Consider the following 16,004-nt stretch of genomic DNA (forward strand, 5'->3'; position numbering starts at 1 on the left):
CCGCTAAGGGCTCAAAAGGCCCAAATACTCAGCCCCTCCGACTCCCGGGATTCACCGGAGTCTCCTTGGTCACACAGGAGAGGACCAACAATGCCCACCTCCGCAGGTCTTTGCTTCCACCACAAAAGGGGGTGCCACTGATTCACCCTGGAAGCCCTTCAGTCAAACACGGGGAAACTGCTGTTAACAGTTCCGGCCTAGACCCGTGGGGGAGTGAAGGAAGACTCAGGCTTACCTTATAACCGTAACCTCCCTGAGTCTTGCCTGCCAGACAAAAAAGGTTTCAGGAACTCCTTTCCCGCCTGTCCTCTCTATCTTCTTCTTAGCAAGGTCGCCAGCTGGGTTATTATATCTGCGCCCCGGCAATGCAGTTCAGTGGGTGTATTATATATTGTTTGTAGCCAGAAGGTTGCTACTCCCATGGATCTGCTACTAGACTGTCGGCCAAGGGTACTCTCCCAGGAAGGTCTGTGTGGCTTTACCTCTCTGTAGCCACTACGTTAATAGTTGCCACCATTCAGGCACCGATACTGATCGGATGGCTAAGGGTACACTTTTATGTAAGTCTGTGTTGTCCTTACCACCCTCCAGGCAATAAGAACTGCTATAGAGAACGTAGTGTTCCCTAGGTGGTACTATGATAACCTTCGTGTATGCTCATAGAGAAATATCATAAATGGAGGCACACTCAAACACAGTGATAAAATGTGTGAATTTACTGATGCAAATTACATGAACACACACACACAATCACAAGTAATACATGAATATGGAAATATGGATAATAAGTCCGGAGATCGTCCGCCTCTTCTTCCACGACCTCCAACACTCCTTCAACTGGGCAGGAAGACAGGAGTCTCACACTCTCACAGGAGGGCCTCTTCACCACGTCGGCGCCTCTTCTTCACTGTCCTGCCATCCATACACACTGTCCTCTCTGACAGTCCTGGACTCAAGCTGCCTTGCAGCCTATTCTACTATTAAAGTAATAAAGTCTTGCTGCCACATACATAAGTAAATATTGTGGCCTAACTAGCCTACTCATACAAGGGGTAATGGGAGGGAAAATGATCTACCTTACATTCCTGGCTCACGACGCCTGTCCCTTGATGGTGTGAGGTTCCCACGCTTCCTTGGGTCGATCCTTGACGATCCAGGACGTTCCACAGGTCCTCAGGTGTCGTGAAGCCTTCGCGTCGTCGCCGTTCCAATCCCTGAGATTCAGCTGCCCCAATCCTGGTTCATCGATGGGCGCTGAGCTAATCACTATTTTTCCCACACTCGCCCCTTCCACAAGGCATTGTTCCTTGTCCTAGGCACGGTGTCGTCCTTCCAAGATTCTCAGTGGATGTGACCCGGTCACAGCTAGGCCTGCCCGCCGCACCTTCCAGACCTCACGTCCAGCGGCGCCGCCCCAGCGTCGTCGCCGACTATTTTCCAAGTTTGGCACTTCTCTGCTCAATGAACTTGGTTCTTTATTTGCTTCCCAGAAGCGCAGGGTTTCCAATAACTGATGGTGGGCTGCGATGGCTAGTCAATCCACTGAATAAGGCTTGTAGAGCCTCTAATCCTTGAGAGCAGACCGAGGCGCGTCCTGTCGCTTCCAAGGTCAGATCAACTCTGACGTTGGCGCCGCCCTGCCCCGGTGACGTCATGGCGGGCCCTGATTGGTCGCCCGCGACCCACGTCGGCCAATCCGCGATCGGCTAATGTCCCTTCCAAAAGGTCATATCTGCCGTAGGGGATACTGTGTCATTTTATATCAGGGCGCCAATTTCTCATTATTTACAACTTATAATGTAACCTCCTTCCATTAAATGGCAGCCGGTCTGGTCGCCACATATGTCAATAGACTCCCTGAACCTCAGAGAATCAGTAGGGAGAGCTGATATGACTCTTTAAGCCGACAAACGAAAGAAATAGGAGAGGGCACCGTAACATACCCCTCCCCTTAAAATAAGAGTCATATCGGAAGAGCGGCACTCAAGAGAGCAACCTACACTCTTGCTCCCTCCGTTCCTGAAGTGTCACTCCTCCAGTTGGTGACGTGGCTCATACCACCTTGCCAGTCACTTGCCTCATTGTATCTCCACCTCGCATAGGACCGGGTGTGATGGGTGTTCCCTGAACACCTACAAGAAATCCTCTCTCCGTGGCTACGAGTGTACTCCCACGGCTCGTTACCACTGTAAGATTCAGTGCATGCAGCGCCTCCACCGCGTCGTGCACTCCGAGATAGTCTTGCATTTCCACTGCGTCCTACAGGTACTCCATGTTTCCTCTCATGATTTCCTCTTCGCCAATCTTCTCTCTTCTCGCTTCCTCTTCTCCCATAGGTGCGTTGTCTCCTCACAGTGGCACTTGTAACCTGTACTCCATCCAGCAGCTTCCCCTCTCCTACACTAGGCTTTTGCGATGGCCCAATGCCCCTCTGGTTAGGCTGGCGCCTACCCTGGGTGTACCTATTCCCTGCTTTCTTCGTATTGCCTTTCCTATACCATTCGCTCCTTCGTTCCCGACGAACATCTTCACTCCTCCATGAGATTCTCTTCCTTGCAGACGTCTTATTCGGTTCGTGATTGTGCTCATCCACCTCCTTGTGGTTCACCTCACCACGGCGGTTCATCTTGCACCTACCACTATTCATCTGGCTGGCATAGGGTGCCTTGCGTCGTGGCTCCTCCACTCTGCCCCTCACTGCCGTTCGCTCATCCACTGAGCTTACTTTATTCACGTTTCTGTGTGGAGGGAGTGCGGCCTGCAGCCTCTTCACCGCCCCAGGCGTTTGTACAGCTGCTCCTCGCCACTCCTCCACACGCATCATCAGGCTTAGTCGGAGGTCCTCGTCGGGGTTTTCCACGACCTCCGACGACCTCTCTGCACTCTCGCCCTCGTTGTCGTCGTCTCTGGCGACGTTTTCCCTGTCGAAGTCGGCTTCCTCACTATTATTTGGAGCGACTGATACCTCACCTGGCAGGGTTGTACCGCTGCTTGAAACATAGGCACTCCTGGCCCAATCGGGTTGTATCCTGCCTCCTCCGAGGTCATTACCCAGCACCATCTGTACATGCTCTAGGGGTAACTTAGGGGCTACAGCTACTATAGCTTTCTCGACTCCGCAGTCGGCAATCAGCTGTACTTCGTGAAGTGGCAACCTGTATTCCTCCCCCAGGAGGAATACAGGTTGTCTTGAGGTGGGTAGAATATAGTTGTGCAATAATTGGCTGTTGATTGCTGGTGTTGACTTCTTGATGTGTAGTGCCTCGCAAACGTCAAGCCGCCTGCTATCGCTGTATCTATCGATGATTTCTGTGTTGTTTACTAGGATTTCTCTGGCGATGGTTTGGTTGTGGGAAGAGATTATATGTTCCTTAATGGAGCCCTGTTGCTTATGCATCGTTAAAACGTTAAAAATGAATTTTGGAGAATTGATTTTTGATTTACCTCCAACAGTGAAAAGAAATGTACGAAAGATTGAGAAAATTCGTGTTAGAATTATTAATCTTACTTTTTCGGTCATATATATATATATATATATATATATATATATATATATATATATATATATATATATATATATATATATATATATATATATATATATATATATATATATATATATATATATATATATATATATATATATGTCGTACCTAGTAGCCAGAACGCACTTCTCAGCCTACTATGCAAAGCCCGATTTGCCTAATAAGCCAAGTTTTCCTGAATTAATATATTTTCTCTAATTTTTTTCTTATGAAATGATAAAGCTACCCATTTTATTATGTATGAAGTCAATTTTTTTTTATTGGAGTTAAAATTAACGTAGATATATGACCGAACCTAACCAACCCTACCTAACCTAACCTAACCTATCTTTATAGGTTAGGTTGCGTTGGGTAGCCGAAAAAGTTAGGTTAGGTTAGGTTAGGTAGGTTAGGTAGTCGAAAAACAATTAATTCATGAAAACTTGGCTTATTAGGCAAATCGGGCCTTGCATAGTAGGCTGAGAAGTGCGTTCTGGCTACTAGGTACGACATATATATATATATATATATATATATATATATATATATATATATATATATATATATATATATATATATATATATATATATATATATATATATATATTATTAAATATGACCGAAAAAGTAAGATTAATAATTCTAACACGAATTTTCTCAATCTTTCGTACATTACGCTTCACTGTTGGAGGTAAATCAAAAATCAATTCTCCAAAATTCATTTTTATTTCTAGTCTGACGCGACACGGGCGCGTTTCGTAAAACTTATTACATTTTCAAAGACTTTAGTTCACAAATACACAACTGAATAGAACTTACGTATCTCCGATTTTATATCTACATTTGAGTGAGGTGGAAGGGGTGATGTGGCATTAACACAAGACAGAACAAAATGTGGTATTAATAGGGTATTAATTTCATCAACACAAGACAGAACAAGAGTATTAATAGGGTATTAATTTCATCAACACAAGACAGAACACGAAACAATGGATATTGAATAGAAGTGTTTGTAGAAAGCCTATTGGTCCATATTTCTTGATGCTTCTATATTGGAGCGGAGTCTTGAGGTGGGTAGAACATAGTTGTGCAATAATTGGCTGTTGATTGCTGGTGTTGACTTCTAGATGTGTAGTGCCTCGCAAACGTCAAGCCGCCTGCTATCGCTGTATCTATCGATGATTTCTGTGTTGTTTACTAGGATTTCTCTGGCGATGGTTTGGTTGTGGGAAGAAATCATCGATAGATACAGCGATAGCAGGCGGCTTGACGTTTGCGAGGCACTACACATCAAGAAGTCAACACCAGCAATCAACAGCCAATTATTGCACAACTATGTTCTACCCACCTCAAGACTCCGCTCCAATATAGAAGCATCAAGAAATATGGACCAATAGGCTTTCTACAAACACTTCTATTCAATATCCATTGTTTCGTGTTCTGTCTTGTGTTGATGAAATTAATACCCTATTAATACTCTTGTTCTGTCTTGTGTTGATGAAATTAATACCCTATTAATACCACATTTTGTTCTGTCTTGTGTTAATGCCACATCACCCCTTCCACCTCACTCAAATGTAGATATAAAATCGGTGATACGTAAGTTCTATTCAGTTGTGTATTTGTGAACTAAAGTCTTTGAAAATGTAATAAGTTTTACGAAACGCGCCCGTGTCGCGTGAGACTAGAAATAAAAATGAATTTTGGAGAATTGATTTTTGATTTACCTCCAACAGTGAAGCGTAATGTACGAAAGATTGAGAAAATTCGTGTTAGAATTATTAATCTTACTTTTTCGGTCATATTTAATAATATATGTCTACAGGAAAGACTGCTACCAAAATATACTAATATATATATATATATATATATATATATATATATATATATATATATATATATATATATATATATATATATATATATATATATATATATATATATATATATATATATATGTTGTACCTAGTAGCCAGAACGCACTTCTATGCCTACTATGCAAGGTCCGATTTGTCTAATTAGCCAAGTTTTCATGAATTTATTGTTTTTCGACTACCTAACCTACCTAACCTAACCTAACCTAACTTTTTCGGCTACCAAACCTAACCTAACCTATAAAGATAGGTTAGGTTAGGTTAGGTAGGGTTGGTTAGGTTCGGTCATATATCTACGTTAATTTTAACTCCAATAAAAAAAAATTGACCTCATACATAGTGAAATGGGTAGCTTTATCATTTCATAAGAAAAAAATTAGAGAAAATATATTAATTCAGGAAAACTTGGCTTATTAGGCAAATTGGGCCTTGCATAGTAGGCTGAGAAGTGCGTTCTGGCTACTAGGTACGACATATATATATATATATATATATATATATATATATATATATATATATGTCGTACCTAATAGCCAGAACGCACTTCTCAGCCTACTATTCAAGGCCCGATTTGCCTAATAAGCCAAGTTTTCATGAATTAATGTTTTTTCGTCTACCTAACCTACCTAACCTAACCTAACCTAGCTTTTTTTGGCTACCTAACCTAACCTTACCTATAAATATAGGTTAGGTTAGGTTAGGTAGGGTTGGTTAGGTTCGGTCATATATCTACTTTAATTTTAACTCCAATAAAAAAAAATTGACCTCATACATAGAGAAAAGGGTTGCTTTATCATTTCATAAGAAAAAAATTATAGTAAATATATTAATTCAGGAAAACTTGGCTTATTAGGCAAATCGGGCCTTGAATAGTAGGCTGAGAAGTGAGTTCTGGCTACTAGGTACGACATATATATATATATATATATATATATATATATATATATATATATATATATATATATATATATATATATATGTCGTACCTAGTAGCCAGAACGCACTTCTCAGCCTACTATGCAAGGCCCGATTTGCCTAATAAGCCAAGTTTTCATGAATTAATGTTTTTTCGTCTACCTAACCTACCTAACCTAACCTAACCTAGCTTTTTTTGGCTACCTAACCTAACCTTACCTATATATATAGGTTAGGTTAGGTTAGGTAGGGTTGGTTAGGTTCGTTCATATATCTACGTTAATTTTAACTCCAATAAAAAAAAATTGACCTCATACATAGTGAAAAGGGTAGCTTTATCATTTCATAAGAAAAGAATTATAGTAAATATATTAATTCAGGAAAACTTGGCTTATTAGGCAAATCGGGCCTTGAATAGTAGGCTGAGAAGTGAGTTCTGGTTACTAGGTACTACATATATATATATATACATATATATATATATATATATATATATATATATATATATATATATATATATATATATATATATATATATATATATATATATATATATATATATATATATATATATATATATATATATATATATGACAATGTCAGACCACGGAGGAAAAATGAAACAGGAAATTTCCTTAAGTACTTTCGTATATTAAATACATCTTCAGAAGATGTATTTAATATACGAAAGTACTTAAGGAAATTTCCTGTTTCATTTTTCCTCCGTGGTCTGACATTGTCACATTCTTAATCACGTGTTTATTTTCGTGATATACACACACATATATATATATATATATATGTCGTACCTAGTAGCCAGAACGCACTTCTCAGCCTACTATGCAAGGCCCAATTTGCCTAATAAGCCAAGTTTTCACGAATTAATATATTTTCTCTAATTTTTTTCTTATGAAATGATAGAGCTACCCATTTCATTATGTATGAGGTCAATTTTTTTTTATTGGAGTTAAAATTAACGTAGATGTATGACCGAACCTAACCAACCCTACCTAACCTAACCTAACCTTTCTTTATAGGTAAGGTTGGGTTAGGTAGCTGAAAAAGATAGGTTAGGTTAGGTAGGTTAGGTAGTCGAAAAACAATTAATTCATGAAAACTTGGCTTATTAGGCAAAACGGGCCTTGAATAGTAGGCTGAAAAGTGCGTTCTGGCTACTAGGTACGACATATATATATATATATATATATATATATATATATATATATATATATATATATATATATATATATATATATATATATATATATATATATATATATATCGTACCTAGTAGCCTGAAAGCACTTCTCAGCCTACTATGCAAGGCCCGTTTTGCCTATTAAGCCAAGTTTTCAATTATTAATTGTTTTTCGACTACCTAACCTAACCTAACCTAACTTTTTCTGCTACCTAACCTAACCTAACCTATAAAGATAGGTTAGGTTAGGTTAGGTAGGGTTGGTTAGGTTTGGTCATATATCTACGTTAATTTTAACTCCAATAAAAAAAAATTGACCTCATATATAATGAAATGGGTAGCTTTATCATTTCATAAGAAAAAAATTAGAGAAAATATGTTAATTCAGGAAAACTTGGCTTATTAGGCAAATCAGGCCTTGCATAGTAGGCTGAGAAGTGCGTTCTGGCTACTATATATATATATATATATATATATATATATATATATATATATATATATATATATATATATATATATATATATATATATATATATCGTACCTAGTAGCCAGAACGTCGTAGTCGGCCTACTATGCAAGGCCCGATTTGCCTAATAAGCCAAGTTTTCCTGAATTAATATATTTTCTCTAATTTTTTTCTCATGAAATGATAAAGCTTCCCATTTCATTATGTATGAGGTCAATTTTTTTTTATTGCAGTTAAAATTAACGTAGATATATGACCTAACCTAACCAACCCTACCTAACCTAACCTAGCCGAAAAAGGTAGGTAGCCGAACCTAGGTAGCCGAAAAAGTTAGGTTAGGTTAGGTTAGGTAGGTTAGGTAGTCGAAAAACAATTCATGAAAACTTGGCTTATTAGGCAAATCGGGCCTTGCATAGTAGGCTGAGAAGTGCGTTCTGGCTACTAGGTACGACATATATATATATATATATATATATATTATGAATGTAGAGTATATATATATACTCACTAGTACATGAGTAACTTCGCTGTGCGTCTGCGCGCAGGTGTCACCGGCAGGATATAACTCGCTAGTCTTGGGGCTGGTGAAGTCAGTTGGTCGCCGCCGCAGCGACGAGCAGTCTGTTGTCCGGTCCTCATCAGTGCCTACGGTGAGCTAATGTAGATTTGTACCCAACATTCTTTTGTACTGGGTACACGTGAAGGAGGATGCATTCACACATATATATATATATATATATATATATATATATATATATATATATATATATATATATATTTCTACATATATATGAAAGCATTGGGCGCTGTTACTAACTACGATATTTCAGAAGGACCATTCAATGCATATATCATCCAAATGGAAAATTATATTTGTCTAAAACTACAGAATTTCTCCATGGGAGATGTTGGGTTTTGTTTAGTGTTTAAAGTCTATAAACCTTCAGAAGTTTAATAAGACCATAATACAATACTTAACTAACTACATACACACAGTGTATATTCAAGTGAAATACACTGTTCGGTGAATATATTACATCGAGTGGGGTGCAGTATTTTGTTTCTTTCTTGTAAATTAGACAGCTTAGTGCACCAATGATCATCTGTGGTCAGCTCATCACATGATAATTCTTACCAATTTGGTAAGCTTTACGTATTATTCCGGAGCTTAAGCATACAAGATCAGACCTTCCCATGCGACCTTTCTTGGAGAAGGTGCCTCACCAGGATTATTGCATTCAGGCATGGAGACCTCATCTTCACAAAGACAGCTGCTTTGGAGAAGGTTCAACACCGGGCAACAAAAATCATACCAGAGCTTAGTCATCTCTCGCATCATTAACCGTTGAGGGTCACTGGGCTAACAACACTACAGACAAGGCACGACAGGGCGGATCTCATAGAAACCTTCAAAATACTAAACACTTTGGATGATGTCGATCCCGACACTTTCTTCAAAAGGTCAGAAGTAACACGAACGAGGAGCAACGGGTTCAAGCTCAACAAATCACAATGTAGGACAGAAAACAGGGAATGCTTTTTCACCCATAGGGTTGTAAACTAGGGGAACCACCTACCCGCCGAAGCCGTAAACGCCAAACTCTGCTGGGTTCTAAAATACAGATAGAAAAGATCATCCAGCCAAATGGAGGGGGGACCTTTGACAAGCCGCCAGCTTCCTGTCCTCGTCGAGGGCACTACTATTAGTGGCCTTAGGTAAATTTAGGTAAATCGGTGCTGTCGGGTATTCACGAAAAAAAAGTGTGTCAAGCGGAGCCGTCAAGAAAAGCAAAACGGCTCCGACTTGTCACACTTTATGCTGTTTTCTTCTGCTACTACTGATATCAATACCACTACTGCCACTGATATCATTACTGCGGCTACTACTAATATCAAGATAGGTTAGGTTAGGTTAGGTTAGGTAGGGTTGGTTGGGTTTAGTCATATATCTACGTTAGCTTTAACTCAAATTTGAAAAAAATTAATTCATACATAATGAAATGGATAGCTTTATCGTTTCATAAGAAAAAATGAGAAAAATATATAAATTCAGGAAAACTTGGCTTATTACCCAAATCGGCCCTTGCATAGTAGGCTGAGTACTGCATTCTGGCTACTAAGTATATATACATATATATATATATATATATATATATATATATATGTCGTACCTAATAGCCAGAACGCACTCAGCCTACTATTCAAGGCCCGATTTGCCTAATAAGCCAAGTTTTCATGAATTAATGTTTTTTCGTCTACCTAACCTACCTAACCTAACCTAACCTAGCTTTTTTGGCTACCTAACCTAACCTTACATATAAATATAGGTTAGGTTAGGTTAGGTAGGGTTGGTTAGGTTCGGTCATATATCTACGTTAATTTTAACTCCAATAAAAAAAATTGACCTCATACATAGAGAAAAGGGTTGCTTTATCATTTCATAAGAAAAAAATTATAGTAAATATATTAATTCAGGAAAACTTGGCTTATTAGGCAAATCGGGCCTTGAATAGTAGGCTGAAAAGTGAGTTCTGGCTACTAGGTACGACATATATATATATATATATATATATATATATATATATATATATATATATATATATATATGTCGTACTTAATAGCCAGAACGCACTTCTGAGCCTACTATGCAAGGCTCGATTTGCCTAATAAGCCAAGTTTTTCTGAATTAATATATTTTCTCTAATTTTTTTCTTATGAAATGATAAAGCTACCGATTTCATTAGGTATGAGGTCAATTTTTTTTATTGGAGTTAAAATTAACATAGATATATGACCGAACCTAACCAACCCTACCTAACCTAACCTAACCTATCTCTATAGGTTAGGTTAGGTTAGGTAGCCGAAAAAGTTAGGTTAGGTTAGGTTAGGTAGGTTAGGTAGCCAAAAATCAATTAATTCATGAAAACTTGGCTTATTAGGCAAATCGGGCCTTGCATAGTAGGCTCAGAAGTGCGTTCTGGCTACTAGGTACGACATATATATATATATATATATATATATATATATATATATATATATATATATATATATATATATATATATATATATATATATATATATATATATATATATATATATATATATATATGTCCTACCTAGTACCCACTTCTCAGCCTACTATGCAAGGCCCGATTTGCCTAATAAGCCAAGTTTTCACGAATTAATTGTTTTTCGACTACCTAACCTACCTAACCTAACCTAACTTTTTCGGCTACCTAACCTAACCTAACCTACAAAGATAGGTTAGGTTAGGTTAGGTAGGGTTGGTTAGGTTCGGTCATATATCTATGTTAATTTTAACTGCTATGAAAAAAAATTGACCTCATACATAATGAAATGGGTAGCTTTATCATTTCATAAGAAAAAAATTAGAGAAAATATATTATTTAACGAAAACTTGGCTTATTAGGCAAATCGGGCCTTGCATAGTAGGCCGAGTACGACGTTCTGGCTACTAGGTAAAACATATATATATATATATATATATATATATATATATATATATATATATATGTCGTACCTAGTAGCCAGAACGCACTTCTCTGCCTACAATGCAAGGCCATATTTGCCTAATAAGCCATGTTTTCATGAATTAATTGTTTTTCGACTACCTAACCTACCTAACCTAACCTAACCTAACTTTTTCTGCTACTTAACCTAACCTAACCTATAGAGATAGGTTAGGTTAGGTTAGGTAGGGTTGGTTAGGTTCGGTCATATATCTACGTTAATTTTAACTCCAATAAAAAAAAATTGACCTCATACATAATGAAATGGGTAGCTTTATCATTTCATAAGAAAAAAATTAGAGAAAATATATTAATTCAGGAAAACTTGGCTTATTAGGCAAATCGGGCCATGCATAGTAGGCCCAGAAGTGCGTTCTGGCTACTAGGTACGACATATATATATATATATATATATATATATATATATATATATATATATATATATATATATACATATATATATATATATATATATATATATATATATATATATATATATATATATATATATATATATATATATATATATATATATATATAAATGTGTGTGTGTATATCACGAAAATAAACACGTGATTAAGAATGTGACAAAGTCAGACCACGGAGGAAAATGAAACAGGAATTTCCTTCAGTACTTTCGTATATTAAATACATCTTCAGAAGGAATCCTTCATCTTCATTCCTTCTGAAGATGTATTTAATATACGAAAGTACTTAAGGAAATTCCTGTTTCATTTTCCTCCGTGGTCTGACTTTGTCATATATATATATATATATATATATATATATATATATATATATATATATATATATATATATATATATATATATATATATATATGCGAACAAGCCTGAATGGTCCCCAGGACTATATGCGAATGAAAACTCACACCCCAGAAGTGACTCGAACCCATACTCCCAGAAGCAACGCAACTGGTAACTACAGGGCGCCTTAATCCGCTTGACCATCACGGCCGTCAAAAGGAAGTGATAGCCGAGGCTATTTGAGCCACTTCCCCGACGGCAACTCGGATGGTAATCTTGGGCATAGCATTTCACCAAATCACCTCATTCTTTGGGGCACACGTGAGGAACACAAATGCGAACAAGCCTGAATGGTCCCCAGGACTATATGCGAATGAAAACTCACACCCCAGAAGTGACTCGAACCCATACTCCCAGAAGCAACGCAACTGGTAACTACAGGGCGCCTTAATCCGCTTGACCATCACGGCCGTCAAAAGGAAGTGATAGCCGAGGCTATTTGAGCCACTTCCCCGACGGCAACTCGGATGGTAATCTTGGGCATAGCATTTCACCAAATCACCTCATTCTTTGGGGCACACGTGAGGAACACAAATGCGAACAAGCCTGAATGGTCCCCAGGACTATATGCGAATGAAAACTCACACCCCAGAAGTGACTCGAACCCATACTCCCAGAAGCAACGCAACTGGTAACTACAGGGCGCCTTAATCCGCTTGACCATCACGGCCGTCAAAAGGAAGTGATAGCCGAGGCTATTTGAGCCACTTCCCCGACGGCAACTCGGATGGTAATCTTGGGCATAGCATTTCACCAAATCACCTCATTCTTTGGGGCACACGTGAGGAACACAAATGCGAACAAGCCTGAATGGTCCCCAGGACTATATGCGAATGAAAACTCACACCCCAGAAGTGACTCGAACCCATACTCCCAGAAGCAACGCAACTGGTAACTACAGGGCGCCTTAATCCGCTTGACCATCACGGCCGTCAAAAGGAAGTGATAGCCGAGGCTATTTGAGCCACTTCCCCAACGGCAACTCGGATGGTAATCTTGGGCATAGCATTTCACCAAATCACCTCATTCTTTGGGGCACACGTGAGGAACACAAATGCGAACAAGCCTGAATGGTCCCCAGGACTATATGCGAATGAAAACTCACACCCCAGAAGTGACTCGAACCCATACTCCCAGAAGCAACGCAACTGGTAACTACAGGGCGCCTTAATCCGCTTGACCATCACGGCCGTCAAAAGGAAGTGATAGCCGAGGCTATTTGAGCCACTTCCCCGACGGCAACTCGGATGGTAATCTTGGGCATAGCATTTCACCAAATCACCTCATTCTTTGGGGCACACGTGAGGAACACAAATGCGAACAAGCCTGAATGGTCCCCAGGACTATATGCGAATGAAAACTCACACCCCAGAAGTGACTCGAACCCATGCTATGCCCAAGATTACCATGCTATGTGAAATGCTATGTGAAATGACTCGAACCCATGCTATGTGAAATGCTATGCCCAAGATTACCATCCGAGTTGCCGTCGGGGAAGTGGCTCAAATAGCCTCGGCTATCACTTCATTTTGACGGCCGTGATGGTCAAGCGGATTAAGGCGCCCTGTAGTTACCAGTTGCGTTGCTTCTGGGAGTATGGGTTCGAGTCACTTCTGGGGTGTGAGTTTTCATTCGCATATAGTCCTGGGGACCATTCAGGCTTGTTCGCATTTGTGTTCCTCACGTGTGCCCCAAAGAATGAGGTGATTTGGTGAAATGCTATGCCCAAGATTACCATCCGAGTTGCCGTCGGGGAAGTGGCTCAAATAGCCTCGGCTATCACTTCCTTTTGACGGCCGTGATGGTCAAGCGGATTAAGGCGCCCTGTAGTTACCAGTTGCGTTGCTTCTGGGAGTATGGGTTCGAGTCACTTCTGGGGTGTGAGTTTTCATTCGCATATAGTCCTGGGGACCATTCAGGCTTGTTCGCATTTGTGTTCCTCACGTGTGCCCCAAAGAATGAGGTGATTTGGTGAAATGCTATGCCCAAGATTACCATCCAAGTTGCCGTCGGGGAAGTGGTTCAAATAGCCTCGGCTATCACTTCCTTTTGACGGCCGTGATGGTCAAGCGGATTAAGGCGCCCTGTAGTTACCAGTTGCGTTGCTTCTGGGAGTATGGGTTCGAGTCACTTCTGGGGTGTGAGTTTTCATTCGCATATAGTCCTGGGGACCATTCAGGCTTGTTCGCATTTGTGTTCCTCACGTGTGCCCCAAAGAATGAGGTGATTTGGTGAAATGCTATGCCCAAGATTACCATCCGAGTTGCCGTCGGGGAAGTGGCTCAAATAGCCTCGGCTATCACTTCATTTTGACGGCCGTGATGGTCAAGCGGATTAAGGCGCCCTGTAGTTACCAGTTGCGTTGCTTCTGGGAGTATGGGTTCGAGTCACTTCTGGGGTGTGAGTTTTCATTCGCATATAGTCCTGGGGACCATTCAGGCTTGTTCGCATTTGTGTTCCTCACGTGTGCCCCAAAGAATGAGGTGATTTGGTGAAATGCTATGCCCAAGATTACCATCCGAGTTGCCGTCGGGGAAGTGGCTCAAATAGCCTCGGCTATCACTTCCTTTTGACGGCCGTGATGGTCAAGCGGATTAAGGCGCCCTGTAGTTACCAGTTGCGTTGCTTCTGGGAGTATGGGTTCGAGTCACTTCTGGGGTGTGAGTTTTCATTCGCATATAGTCCTGGGGACCATTCAGGCTTGTTCGCATTTGTGTTCCTCACGTGTGCCCCAAAGAATGAGGTGATTTGGTGAAATGCTATGCCCAAGATTACCATCCGAGTTGCCGTCGGGGAAGTGGTTCAAATAGCCTCGGCTATCACTTCCTTTTGACGGCCGTGATGGTCAAGCGGATTAAGGCGCCCTGTAGTTACCAGTTGCGTTGCTTCTGGGAGTATGGGTTTGAGTCACTTCTGGGGTGTGAGTTTTCATTCGCATATAGTCCTGGGGACCATTCAGGCTTGTTCGCATATATATATATATATATATATATATATATATATATATATATATATATATATATATATATATAGATATATATATATATATATATATATATATATATATATATATATATATATATATATATATATATATATATATATATATATATATATATATATATATATATATACTGAAGACCATGCTGGAAAAAGATGTTAACCTCTCCCTCAACGAATGCCAGTGGAAACAAGCCACTCTTCCTGTCAGGCTCGGTGGCTTGGGTGTCCGCACCGCCACCCAAATTGCTGTCCCAGCCTTCCTGTCTTCCTCCTCAGCATCAGATGACCTGGTTAAGGAAATTCTACCTGACACCCTGAGTGATGTAGCGGGGATACAGGACCCCCACTACACGGAATGCGACACGAAATGGGGTGCCATGACAGACCCAGCACTCAGACCAGCCATGCTGAAAGCCAAGAAACAATCCAGTTGGGACAGCCCCATTGTAGACAAAGAAGCCACAGCTTTGCTGGAGGCAGCAACAACCCCCAGTGATCGTGCACGCCTCACAGCTGTGCAGGCTCCCCATGCAGGGGACTTCCTTCTGGCAGTCCCTATGTCTGCGACAGGCACACGTCTTGATCCGCAGGAACTCCGTATTGCAGTCGCTCTCCGCCTTGCTGCCCCTATCCACACTGTTCACAGGTGTATTTGCGGTGAGGCAGAT

This window comes from Procambarus clarkii, chromosome 30 (genome assembly GCF_040958095.1).
Source record: "Procambarus clarkii isolate CNS0578487 chromosome 30, FALCON_Pclarkii_2.0, whole genome shotgun sequence".
Taxonomy (NCBI): Eukaryota; Metazoa; Arthropoda; class Malacostraca; order Decapoda; family Cambaridae; genus Procambarus; species Procambarus clarkii.